Below are 14826 nucleotides of genomic sequence, written 5' to 3' on the forward strand. Positions count from 1 at the left end.
CACATATACTCCTATAAGTCACTCCTATGGCAGGCCTTAACAATCCTGGAGGCAGAGTGCTTGGAATTATGTGGGATAGTGCTCTGGCATGAGCTGAGACTGTCTGCAGCTTTCGGAACCAAGTCCTTTAGCTGTTTCCATGATAACGCTATACCATATACTCTTAAGTGCATTATAACCTCGCGGTTATTGCTAACTTTGGCATAGCATTATCAAAACATGTCGAGTAAGGTGTCATACGAATTGGAATACTACCCCCTCGCCAGTTCTGGCGACGGGGGTAGCATTCCACCCTTCTAGAGGGACACGACATGTATGTAACTGTGAACCCCGGTTAAAGTTAACTCGAGCCTCAGCATCACAAAATGGATGCTGCCACCACAGACACAAGTCTGACCTCCTGCTGCTGGGAGTCCTCCCAGAGAGGGAGGCTTGGACAAAGGGTTTCCTGCCTTGGGAGGTGCTATCACCACCCCAGACAGGATTTTGTGTATTAGGTAGGACAGGCCTGAAAGGAATGAGACATGCCTGGGGCACACAACGTGCCCTGTGCATACACCGGCTCAAACCAGTTGCTGGGGCACTCCACCCCCAGCTCTGGCGCGAAACCGGACAAAGGATAGGGGGTGTAACCACCCCCCTTCCTGGTCCCACTCATAGGAGGGACCTAGTCATAGTACAGCCCCCTTTAGGAGAATAAAGGTAGGAGCTGGTCCCATTCCAAATTAGATTATCCTGATTTGAAACTCTACAAGAAGAAACTCTGGACTTCGACGTTCTGCTCCACAGAAGACTGAAGAAATCTCCCTTGTGGGCAAGGAGTGTCCACCCTGCATCTGCAGGCACCATCAAGCGTCCACTTTGTCGTCTTCCCGAGTGGATTCAGACTTCAGAGCCCGACGAGACCCGGATTCCCAGACCTCTGACCTCTACCTACATCTGCAGTTCAGATGAGATCCGTGGGTGCGACGAGACACGTGGGACCGGCCATCTTGGAGGAACTGCACTTCGCTTCCAGCACGACTTCAGAGGCATCCTCGACAGAGTGCTTTGGGGCTTGAGAAGCCCCAGTCCCGAGCAGCTCCTGCACAGAAGATCAGCCCTCCAGCATCCACGAGATCTGTGTGGGGCCCTTTTGCTTGATTGCTGCTCGACGCGTTGTCTGGTCACTTGCCGGCTGGCTAGTGGCCTCCTAGACGACGATCCTTGAAATCCACACCGCTGGTCTGGTTACTCCAGACTGGCCCCTGCTTCCCTGCAAAGGAGAAGCACCCTGGACCCTCCTGGTCCGCACCAGACGCCTTTTCCACTTACCGCGTGGGTTGCCTTTGCCAAGGCCTGTTGATGCCGATTCCGGATCCAACACCACCGACAGCGAGAGCCTGCATGGGACAGCTCGTGCCTCCATCCAGGTCGTTGAAGACACCCCCTGGTCCACGTGGCTGCAGAGTCAAGCGTCCAGTCTTCACCTGATCGCGACAACATCATCTGATTCCTTCCTGGTTCCACTCCAGTCCCTGGCGAGTGACTGTGAACATTGTCCCCTCTGCTTTCAGGTCTTCATCTTCCTTGATCTTCCCTTGGATCACTCCGGACATCTTCCATCTGGCCGCCTGCAGCATATTTTCTTCCAGGCTCCATAGACTTCAACGCGGAAACCCGACACACTTTGACACCTGTGCACCCGCAGCCCGTGGGTGAGGTAACAAGGGCATTTCGGTGCTCAAGGGTAGATTGACTCTCCTAGTGTCCAGATTTCCAGTCGTTTTAGTCCTAGCTAGTCGGAACTGTCTAATACTTACCTTTTCGTAATGTCCATTGACTTAGTTACGCATCTCGCGTGTGAGTTCACACTCTGCACACGCGTTCCGTGGGCCTCCTATTACTTACCTCAGGTCAGGATAGTGTAGTCCCAGCGATCCTACAGCCTGTGGACAGCTCCATTCCTTCCATCGATTTCCTTATACCATTTACTTAGTATATGGTTTGTCGTGCCCCTAAGGCACCATTGTAATTTGTGCAACTTATCATATTTTTCATAGGAGTCTTGTCAAGTGCTTAGCCCTCTGACCTCATAAAGAGTTCAGAGGTGTATGTTAGTTAATAAATATCTTGTTTATTTTCATAACTACCTGTGTGGTAACCTTTCATTTGGTATTCAAGGGGTTATATGTGGTAAAACAGCTGGCCTTACATGCCAAAATAGTTTAGCCTAAGACTGCTTTGTCCATGCTACCCTTAGGATAGCTGGTCTATAAGGTTGACTTACAACCAATCACCATAAGGGTTGTTTGGACTGATACAAGGTGATCACTAGAATTAGTGAGCATCATATATCAGGCCATCTTCTCACAATTACTATCATAAACATAGTAAATTCACATTGCGCAAAAATCACATTAGGGCCTTGCGCCCTACCCACTGGCCAACTGGCCATCTCAAGAAGGGGCTCAAATGCCCTGTGTCCAGAATGTCAGGGCGTGCTGCCATGCAGCGCCAGTCAGGGGTGTGCCACAGGCGCAAACCTAAATGTTGCAGCTGCCCACTACTTGCTGGGTAGCTGAGAACAACAACAGGGCCTAAACGCTGCAGCTGGCACTAAGTACTGCGCAGCTGTGAAAGGCGTGGCACCTCTGTGCCATCTCTGTCCCTTCCAAGGACTTTCTCTCCCCTGGCGCCTAAACGGTGCAGCTGCCCACTAATTGCTGGGCAGCTGGGAATCAGCAAAACTGCGACAGGGCCGGAAACACTGGCCCTCAGAAACAAAACTGCGCCAACTGTGGGAGCCCTCTAGGCTCTGGGGATACTACATGTGCCCTCTGACTCCTCAAACACAAGGACTGCCCAAAACTTAACCCTCTGACTCTAAGAGTAAGGTGTCCCCAGGATTGGAGCCCTCTAGCTCTGCAAGTAATGGTGGAGCCTGGAACTGCCCCCTTATCGTTGGAGCCACGGGGCTCAGCATGGGCACCTCTGGGCCTTTCAACTAAACATGGCCCCCCCAAGCCCCTCACAGGGACTCTTTAAAACAAAAATGGCCCATCATTGGAGCCATGTGGGTCTAAAACAAATGTGTCCCCGTAGGCTGGAGCGGCCCGCTGCCATCGGGGCCGCTCTGAAAATGGGCACTGCCCTGTTATGGGTACGGCGGGAGGGCGGGCACCGACAACGTGCCCCGACATCGCCCCCCCGAAACAAAAATGTGGGCCCCTCTTAATTAACCATCGCTACGTTGGAGCGGCCCACTGCAGGATGGGGCCACTCAGAAGCGCACATCACCGTGTGCCCTGATCAGGCACCATCAACATTCCCCATGGAGCCCTCCCAGCCCTTCCTCACTCACTGGGCTGCTCGCTGAGGGCTCCTCTTTACGGGGATGGCGGCACCTCTCTCGACGGTTTCCTCGAGCAGCGCGGGGTGCTCCTTCCCCACCGGAGCCTCGCCTGCACTCTCAGCCGCTCTCCTCTCGCTGCTGGTGGCCCCAGGGCTCTCCACAGCTCACGGGAGCCCCGGGCCGCGGGAGGACTTCTCTCCTTCTCTCCCGGTGGCGGTGGCGTGCGCGGGACTTCCTTCTCCAGAGCGGAAGTCCCGCCCGCCGTCAGGCACCTCGCCGCCTGACTTCCGCCTTGCTACGGCTGCAGCGACAATTTCTTCGCGTGTGAAGCATCGAGGGGTGTGCACCCTTGGTGCTAAAAACAAATACAGAAGCGGGGTGGGCCCCCGTTTTAGCACCTAAAACAAAGGGGTGGCACACCTAGAATATCGGGGCATAATGCAGGGTAGGCTCCTGCGAATTTCAAAAGAAAAGCACCCAAAATAAAATCGGTCAGAACGCAGGGTGGGCACCTGCGCACCAGTAACAGGACAGTTGAAAATAAAGCGCTTGCGAAGCGCTAGGGAACAGGCAGACCTCAAGCCCCCCAAGAAGGGCTCCCATAGCAAAGGGGCCTCAACAACCAAAAGTAAAAATACAGCGCTCCCATCTGGCAAAAGGTCCTGGGAAAGGGTTTAGGGACAAAAGTCCAAAAGGGGTCCAAAATAAGTCCTCCAGGGCATCCAGGGGCTGGGCAGAGCATTCAGGGGCTGGGTAGGGCCCAGGGAGGCAAGCCTTCCCCAGGGCCCCAGCAGCAGCACACCCCTGGCAGATTCAAGTCAGGAAACAAGAACATTTTACAAGAGGTCACAGCCTCTTTTTATACACAAAAATCCCTTTGTCTAGCAGGGCGTAGGCAATGTAAGATCCAGCTACAACTGGTTATGGGGGACTCCCTTTCACTGGCCAGGCTAGGGACATCAGACGCACCACAGGGGGTGGAGCCAGCATTGTGGAGGGAAAACCCAGCCCTATTCAGGTCCCAGGTGTACCCATCCCTCACATCAGCATGCCAATCTCCCCATTGACCACCGGGACAGACCCATCCTGACTCCTGGAGCCAGGCTCACCAGCCAGCTCCAGCCAATCACACGCCAGACACAAATTACACAAACATGCCAACTTCTAGAAGTGGCACTTCCACACTACACACAATCATGCCACATACATCATTGCGCAGCATTCAATCTCACAAGTTCGCACATAGCAAACTCGGCCCTGCACTCCCCACACATCAGGAACTACCATGGTCACACATATTCCCCATGCATTCCTATGGGAGGTTAGGTCACTCTCACTACATACACAGAGAGCGCACACACTTTACACTGGACCACAGTTAAAAAGTGCGCAGAGACCTAAAATCACCAACCCCAGGTTACAGAAACAGGCTAGGCAAAAGCAGAAAGTTTCGGGGTGAACCTGCTAAAAAGGGCCAGGTCCAACACAACCCCCTTCCAGCCAAAACGCAGGGTAGACCAATCAATCCCTTGATGGGCTTCCCTGCTTTGGGTGACAAAACACGCACACAGGCCCGCACGGAAGGGACACCCTCCGGTTCTACGCCACGCTGAACCCACATGGATTTCTCTCAACAAGAGCTCTCTCGCCCAACTAGGATACCCTACTGGTACTCTCTAGCCGTCCACGGCCAGGACCAGGCCCTAGGCCATCGAGATGTCACAGGTCCTGACCACTTCACAGAGTGGGGGCAGTAACCCCTGGCACACAATAGCCATTCTCCACTCTACTTCTCAGTGTAGCTACAACTACCACTGATCCTTCAACCTAGGGACCACACCCTCAGGCTGACCAGAGGTCACGGGCAAGAATGCCCTACCCTATCTCTACTTCTGGGGTTCCGCACCCTCCACGGGAAGCACCCACCAGAACACATCTCTCCCACCAGATCAGGACCTCTCTCCATCACTGGTCTACAACCTGGAACCTGGAAACTATTTCACTTCAGAGGTACAAAGCACACAGCACAGTCCCTCTTCAAGCAGGTGGGGGGAACAGAGAGATTGGACGAAAGTTCTTAAGAACCCCGGGGTCCAGAGAGGCCTTCTTCAAAAGCGGTTTGACAACCGCCATTTTCCAACAAAGGGCAAAAGTTCCCTCTGAGATTGCCAGGTTCATCACCTCCAGAAGGGGGGACAACCACCTCCCTACAGTCCTTCAAGGGATTATTTACACCAGTACAGGGCCACGTGGGCCACTGTCAGAATCAGCACTTAGTAGAACTAGCACTTAGAATAACTGTCACACCAAATAACAATTATAGATCACAACCAGTAACCACTGGTAACAGGTAGGTACACACTACGCAATACTAATAACCATAGGCATAGATCACGCATGGACACATAACCTCTCTAGTATATCATACTCGGCCAAGCAACCTCCTAAACATGAAAACACAGTTAGAGGTATCACAGGCATAATGGCATTGCACATTACCCATAATTCACATTTAGTCCTAACCAGTAAAAATACAGTAGGCAATCTCCTCACTAGTCTAAACACATTAGAGCCTACCCCCTAAGCATAACTCACATTTAGGGGCGTAAATCATAGTGAAACACAATCTCACTAACACAAACCTCCACAGGAAAAACAATCTCTAGAGGTATCAATACAGGGCGCGTAAAACATACTAAACGCATTACATTTCCTAGCACCACATCACACTAGCCCATAAAACACATTAGGCAATTACCATCATAAACATAGTAAAATCACATTGCGCAAAAATCACATTAGGGCCTTGCGCCCTACCCACATACCAGCCCCCTGGCCAACTGGCCATCTCAAGAGGGGCTCAAATGCCCTTTGTCCAGAATGTCAGGGCGTGCTGCCACGCAGCGCCAGTCAGGGGTGTGCCACAGGCGCAAACCTAAACGTTGCAACTGCCCACTACTTGCTGGGAAGCTGAGAACAACAACAGGGCCTAAACGCTGCAGCTGGCACTAAGTGCTGTGCAGCTGTAAAAGGCCTGGCACCTCTGTGCCATCTCTGTCCCTCCCAAGGACTTTCTCTCCCTTGGCGCCTAAACGGTGCAGCTGCCCACTAATTGCGGGGCAGCTGGGAATCAGCAAAACTGCGACAGGGCCCTCACGGGCCCTCAGAAACAAAAATTCACCAACTGTGGGAGCCCTCTAGGCTCTGGGGATACTACATGTGCCCTCTGACTCTTCAAACACAAGGACTTCACAGAACTGAGCCCTCTGGCTCTAAGAGTAAGGTGTCCCCAGGATTGGAGCCCTCTAGCTCCGCAAGTAAGGGTGGGGCCTGAAACTGCCCCCTTATCGTTGGAGCTACGGGGCTCAGCACGGGCACCTCTGGGCCTTTCAACTAAACATGGCCCCCCAAGCCCCTCACAGGGACTCTTTAAAACAAATATGACCCATTGTTGGACAAATGTGCCCCCGTAGGCTGGAGCGGCCCGCTGCCATCGGGGCCGCTCTGAAAATGGGCACTGCCCTGTTATGGGTACGGGGAGGGCGGGCACCGACAACGTGCCCCGACATCGCCCCCCCTAAACAAAAATGTGGGCCCCTTTTAATTAACCATCGCTACGTTGGAGCGGCCCACGGCAGAATGGGGCCGCTCAGAAGCGCACATCACCCTGTGCCCTGATCAGGCACCATCAATATTCCCCACGGTGCCCCCCCAGCCCTTCCTCACTCACCGGGCTGCTCGCTGGGGGCTCCTCTTCACAGGGATGGTGGCACCTCTCTCAACGGTCTCCTCGAGCAGCGCGGGGCCCTCCTTACCCACCGGAGCCCCGCCTGCACTCTCAGCCGCTCTCCTCTCGCTGCTGGTGGCCCCGGGGCTCTCCACAGCTCACGGGAGCCCCGGGCCACGGGAGGACTTCTCTTCTTCTCTCCCGGTGGCGTTGGCGTGCGCGGGACTTCCTTCTCCAGACCGGAAGTCCCGCCCGCCGCCAGGCACCTCGCCGCCTGACTTCCGCTTATGCCATGACTGCGGCGGCAATTTCTTCGCGGGGGCAGCACCGAGGGGTGTGCACCCTCGGTGCTAAAAACAAATACAGAAGCGGGGTGGGCCCCCGTTTTAGCACCTAAAACCAAGGGGTGGCACCCTTAGAATATCGGGGCATAACGCAGGGTAGGCTCCTGCGAATTTCAAAAGAAAAGCACCCAAAATAAAATCGGGCAGAACTCAGGGTGGGCACCTGCGCACCAGTAACAGGATAGTTGAAAATAAAGCGCTCATGAAGTGCTAGGGAGCAGGCAGACTTCAAGCCCCCCAAGAAGGGCTCCCATAGCAAAGGGGCCTCAGCAACCAAAAGTAAAAATACAGCGCTCCCATCTGGGAAAAGGTCCTGGGAAAGGTTTTAAGGACAAAAGTCCAAAAGGGGTCCAAAATAAGTCCTCCAGGGCATCCAGGGGCTGGGCAGGGCATCCAGGGGCTGGGTAGGGCCCAGGGAGGCAAGCCTTCCCCTGGGCCCAGCTTCAACTGGTTATGGGGGACTCCCTTTCACTGGCCAGGCTAGGGATATCAGACGCACCACAGGGGGCAGAGCCAGCATTGTGGCTTCCTCTGGATTTCATAGTGGATTTCAGTTAGCGCTGGGACGCTCTCGGGCAGCCATGCGCTCTATAAATCCCCTTCAAATTCAAATTCAAAACCCAGCCCTATTCAGGTCCCAGGTGTACCCCTCCCTCACATCAGCATGCTAATCTCTCCATTCACCAACGGGGCAGACCCATCCTGACTCCTGGAGCCAGGCTCACCAGCCAGCTCCAGCCAATCACACGCCAGACACAAATTACACAAACATGCCAACTTCTAGAAGTGGCACTTCCACACTAGACACAATCATGCCGCATACATCATTGCGCAGCATTCACTCTCACGAGTTCGCACATACCAAACTTTGCCCTGCACTCCCACACATCAGGAACTACCATGGTCACACATATTCCCCATGCATTCCTATGGAAGGGCAGGTCACTCTAACCACACACACACAGAGCGCACACACTTTACACTGGACCACAGTGAAAAAGTGCGCAGAGACCTGAAATCACCAACACCAGGTTACAGAAACAGGCTAGGCAAAAGCAAAAAGTTTCGGGGTGAACCTGACAAAAAGGGCCAGGTCCAACAGGAATGTATCCAATTCGTCCGGTGGCCACATTAATTAGGGTGCGGGTGGCGAGGAGCACCTGCGCAGGCCCCTTTCACTGTGGCTCCAAGCTTCCTTTCCTCTGGAAGTGTCTGGTCAGCAGGAAATCTTCAGGCCGAATATCGTGCCCTGGCTCATCGTGTGCTGAATGTAAGGCTTCTGTTGATGACTAGAACACAAACTTTTAGTTAACTCGTACAGATAATCCACTAACAAAGGGTTTTCAATTTCTGAAAACCTTCGAGGTCGCTGGACGCCCCAGACATTCGCAGGGCACTTGAGCCCGACTTCGTACTGTGACAACCCTGTCTTGTGTGAGCAGTAGCTCTTGTAGACAAAAGAGCTAATGGTGAAGCATCTAGCCAACTGCAATCCTGTGCTGTCCTGAATCTTTGCCAATTTCAGTTCGAGAGTACCACTGTACTTCTAAACCAGACCTGCTGACTGGGGATAGTTTGCAGCCTGACATTTTTGTTTGGTGTGCAGACCATCACACACCAACTGGATAACCTTTGAATTGAAGTGGTTTCCATTGTCACTCAAAATCAAACGAGCAAACTGAACCGAGGGAAAAACTCCTTTAGGAGTGCCTTCGCCGTCGCTATAGCTGTGTTCTCTTTAGTGGGGTAAGCCTCAAGCCATTTACTGAATGCACAAACAGCCACTAACACACATTTCAGATTGTTGACTCGCTCCAGTTCGATAAAATCCATCTGAAGGACCTCAAAAGGGAAGGTAGGGGGTGCAAAATTACCAAGGGGTGCCTTTCCCAGATTTATACATTGTGCATTCCATGCAGTATTTAACTGGATGAGCAGCAACCTTGGGAATGTTGTCATTCTGCCATACAGGATCTAACAGTCTACAAATACCTTTTCTACTACTGTGGGCCGGCCCCTTGCGCCTTAGTGACCACAGGGAGGTCATATGCATCTGGTAACATCCATCTCTGTTTTCCTGATATATCCGTCCAACACCCATCCTTATCTAAGCCTGCAGCGCTTTCCTGTCATACTGGTGACTAGACACTGTCTAGCGTTTCCTAAAACATAGTGACCTCTGGCACCAACCTAGCAGGATCCGCTTCAAACATCCTCTTCATCTTTGTTCGAGCTGTCTCCTTAGCTGTCTGGTCTGCAAATTCATTCCCCGTTCTCAAATCATCAGTAATTGCCTTGTGAGCACTGCACTTTACTAGAGCCAATTTCTTAGGAAGTTTCAAGGTGGACAGAAGCCTATGTATAAGAGGGCAATGCTGGAAATATGTCCCAAGGGAAGTAAGGAACCCTCTCTCTGCACAGAGCCGCCCAAAATTAGGGGCGATCTCAAAGGCATACTAGCTGTTAGTATAAATATTAACAGCCAGTCCCTCGCTCAATTCACAAGCTCTAATAAGGGCGACCAGTTCAGCTGCCTGAGCAGACTGATATGGAACTCGTGATGTCTCGACTACCATATGCAGTGTAGTAAATGCATATGCTGCAGTGGTGGTGCCATCTGGTAATTTGAAACAAGAGCCATTGACATATAGTCCCCCTTGGGGGGTCAGATAAGGGAACATCACTCAGTTCTACCCGTCTCTTCCTCTGTCCAAAAAATACAATCATGTATGTCAATTTTCTCACTCTCAGAAGGAAGGGGTAGTAACATGGGTGGGTTCAGAGTGGCACATCTTTTTATCGTAATATGCGGGGCAAAGAGAGTTAGCTCATAACCCGTTAGACGCGCACTAGTAAGGTGCTGTGTCTTGGTCTTATTCAAAAGAGTGTCCACAGCATGGGGCACCATGACTGTGAGGTCAGTCTCAAGTATGAGCCCAGCCGATTGCCTTATAGAGAAGGCCACAGCCGCGACTGCTCTTAGACAGCTCGGGAGGGCGCTGGCCACTGGATCAAGCAGAGCAGAAAAATAAGCACACACCCGTTGCTTATCTCCAAAGGCCTGTGTTAAAAGAGAGCGCACAGCCAGCTGTCTAGTGTACATACAGCACGAACGGCTTCTGGTAATCAGGCGTACAAGGCACAGGTGCAGAGCAAAGCGCAACTTTTAATTGCTCAAAAGACTGCTGACATTCAGGCGTCCAAGGCCGGGGTTCATGCACATCTTTAGTGGTTAGCGCAAGCAAAGGCTTTATTAGTAATGAATAATTAGGGATCCAATGGCGACAGTAGGAAGTGATGCCAATAAAAGCGCGCACATTCCTCTGTGTTTTAGGAATAGGCATTTTAACAATGGTGCTGATGCGCGCAGGGTTCAATCTCCTAACCTCCTTCAACAGTAGGTGACCTAAATAGGTGATCTCCTGTTGACAGTATTGAAATTTAGAAAGGGACACTTTATGTCCATGGTGAGCCAAATGTAGCAACAACTTAACCATACTGTCTTTGCATCCCTGTTTAGTGCCAGAGGCTATTGGTATGTCATCCACATATTGAAGCAATACATTACCTGGGGAAAGAGTGAGGGAGTCCAATCGGGCTTTCAAAACTTAGCTATGTATACCAGGGCTCTCAGTATAGCCCTGTGGAGCGTGACAGAATCTAAAGCTTCTGCCAGCTAGTGTAAAACTGGACAAATGTCGGCTATCAGGATGGATCAGGATACTAAAGAATGCATTTTTCAAATCCATGACAAAGAAGAATTTAGCAGAGGAAGGAATCCTTGTCAAAAGGGCAGTAATGTCAGGGACCACTGGGAACTGAGGGACCACTATTTTATTAACTGCGCGCAAATCAATCACAAAATGATAAACATCTGGGTGGTCTTCGGGGGAGTCTGACGTGCCTTTTTTAGAATAGGAAGAATAGTACTATTACATACATTCACCGCTGTCAACCACTCCTGACTCAATCAGATCCTATATAATTCACAGCAAAGCCCGTACCCCGCTTGTGGAACTTTGTACTGGAGAATACGAGGCACAATGGCATTGTCTTTAACTTTAATGGCAATTGGGGGAATTTGCAATAGTCCTACATCCCTGTCACCTATTGCCCACAAACTGGGCGACACATCCCTAAACTCAGCAGGAAGGGGTGTATCTTTGGATAGACATTGCTTAGAGCTGACCGCTTTCGGACCCATTGTCATGTAAACACCTTCAGGAGAGCAATAAATGGTCGCATGTAACTTCTTTAATAAATCTAGGCCCATTACATTTTCTCCACAGTTTGATGTCAATAGGAACAGTGAATCCACAGTAAAAGGACCGATAGTAGAAGCAAAAGGTTTGGAAATGGGGCTTACAACCGGTACACCAGAAAATCCTACCGAAACATTATTTTGGCCAGACAGAGCTGCCACGGAGACCAGCGAACGAGAAACATTGCTATTCATTGCACCTGTATCCACCAAGAATTTTTTAGCTGAGCTTGCAGATCTGCGGTGACATAAGGATTGCACTGATCTACAGGTATCTGGACTTATCCCTCACCCTGCCCCTGGCTGTCCTAGCTGTGAGACATCCCTGTCACTTTGTCCAGATCATAATCGTCGTGATAATACTGTCTCCCTCGAGGGTCATCAAAATAGTTCTGTTCTGAGCGACCCTGTGATGTCCTATCCTCCCGATCCCTATCTGGATCACTGTTAGACATGGTACCATTGGCGTGGGTCTCCCTACCTCTTTTTGACGGATTGCCTCCTCTGTTTTTGTTGATGTTTGCTGGTTTAGACGCTTTGGGCACTGTGCCACTGCTGTCCAGGGTGCAGTGCAAGTGCTCCCAGAGTGAAGTAATGTTTAATTCGTGATTCCATGATTGGTGTACTTGATATACTGTCAAAACCTCGTATTGTGCACAAGGTGTGCCCGGGGCTTGAAATTCAAAAGCTACTGGTGGGCTTGCAGCACTGGTTGTGCCACCTGCCGGAGTAGCTCATAAAGTATGACTCAGGCCTGCCAGCCCAGAGCGCTGTACGGAGACTGTGCCGCTGTGTGACTCGGCAAGTGCCACCACTCGCCGGTCTGTGAACCTTCCCTCTGCGACATGTTACTCACCCCTATAGAAGGCCTGCGGGCAGGGTGCATTGTATATAGGAGGCAGGTCATGCCCTGAAGTGTGTGGCGTGACCTGGTAGTGAATTACACCAGAGTGCGTTTTTCACTATTGCAAGTCTACCTATTCCCCGTAGGCCAGACTGGGCAGATTTGATTACAGCATCCTACAACTGACTCAGGGAACCAGGTAAAGAATCGAGTTTAGCATGCCTGAACTCAGAGTGATAAGAGCCATCTTTTAGGAAAGGAGACATTCTGTGTTTGAAAATACCCCTTTTAGAAAGACAATATTTTCTTGCCTGACCATCCAGCCAGCTACTGCTAGCGTGTGTATTGTGTGTCTGGGGTTGCAAGTGACAGGCTGGGGGGACTCCAGGAGGTATTGCGCGACGGCACTTGGCTGATCGTCCTGAGAGGGGTGGAGAGGAGTAGGCACCTGGGTCTGAATAGAGCTGGTGTGAAAAGGAGAGATTCCCTTGAACAGAAATGAAATTAATAAAACTTTATGGACGAAAACAATTACAAGATTCACGTATATAAAAAAAGATCACAATTTATTGATCATACAGTAATTAAAAAAGTGGACAGTTAAAGGACCACTTGACACAGATTTTTAAAACAATGAAAACAATAAAACAATAAAAGACCTGACATTCAATATTGACCAGCAAAATTGATACATGAAGACAGAAAACAGTAAGACATTAAACTCGTACAATACTAAGCGTATATTCAAACTCTATTTCTGACACCAATGTTATGTACACAACAATACAATGTATCAACAAGGAGTTGAGAAGTATACTGAAGGGTGCGTCGACGCGTTTCGGTGGTTTCTCACAATCCTATCCACCTTTGTCAAGACTACAATTGATATCTGTCGTAGTACAGGGGTCAATAGAATCTCCCTTTAAATCCACTTTTGGGTGTTTGTCAGATTTCCATTATTTTCCACAATAAAATATGGTGTAGGCAACGAAATACTGGCTTCATATATCCATTTTAAAATTGCGTCTCTTTATCGAGTTACAGGTAAAAAGTCCTGTTGTTAGAGCGCTAAACGTTGGCAGTAGTTGTTTCAGATAGTTAAGCCTCGTAGTGCGCTTCTCTTTCAATTAAAAGGGAACCAGGGGTGCTTTACGTCTTGTCCTTGCGATGAAAACAATTGTTCCACTATAGAATCGCGAAGGACTGCCTGCTTCTCTGGTTGGGGTCCCTTTCCCCTTGTCTCTTGTGCAAATCAAGGAATACGGAGGACCATCCAACCACGTGCCAGCAAAAAAGAGCAACATTTTTTGCGAGCTTTTGAGTTAGGGCAGGCTCACCTGTGTTTACATATAAATAATCTTATTTTCTTTCATAGATCCTCTTGATCACTCACACAAGCACTTACTTTCACTCCTTTCTGTGCACACTAATCGATAGTAAAAAACCCCGTTTGTAAATATTTGTATTTTTTATATTTGCTATTTTCAAAATATATATTAAATAAGAAAGTCTCTTGGATTCTGGTGAGACGCATTGGTTTTATGTGTGTTTTCCTGTACCAATCGATACTTGGGGCTATTATATCTATCATGTTCTGTTCTATATTAACCATAGTGGATTGAATCTAATGGTGACTAAAGAAATCAATTGAAGTATATTATTATTTTGTGTATGTTGAATCAATGTCTAGGACCAACTGTTGACTATAACACTCCCCAAGAGAAGAATGCAGAGGCCCCGACAGGTAAACCTGTTCAGAGGGGCCCCTTCATGTGCTTTATGTGTGGCCGGGTGGGTCAACGTTATGCGGACTGTCCTGAAAAGGACTCCAAGGCACCACCGCATGCACCCCCGTCAGATGGCGAGTATAGCCCTGGGAGGGGAGGAGATGGGTGTTCAAGGTGGGTGGGGTCCCGTAGAAATGTCCCTTGTCTTGCTAGGAGACTGTGAGATGGTCGCAGGGACCCAACTGCCTGATAATACTAAGAAATACAGGCAGTGGGGGACCATCAATGGCCTTAGGGTGGAGGCTCTACGAGACACCGGGGCGAGTGTGACAGCTGTCAGATGCTGGCTGATGTCCAAAGAGCAGATGATCCCTCATGCATTCTACCCCGTACTTGCAGCGGACAACTCGAAGAGCCAGTGAGAGGTGGCTCAGGTTTCCTTTGAGTGGGGGGGGGGTCTCAGGGACTCTTCAAGTAGCTGTGAGGCCCATCACGCCTGTAGACTGTCTGTTGGGCAACGATTTGGAGGGCTCACCTTGGGTGAAGGTGGAGCGAAGTGCACACTTAAAGATGTTGGGTTTGCCGGATT

Source organism: Lissotriton vulgaris, chromosome 4_1 (assembly GCF_964263255.1).
Source record: "Lissotriton vulgaris chromosome 4_1, aLisVul1.2, whole genome shotgun sequence".
NCBI lineage: Eukaryota > Metazoa > Chordata > Amphibia > Caudata > Salamandridae > Lissotriton > Lissotriton vulgaris.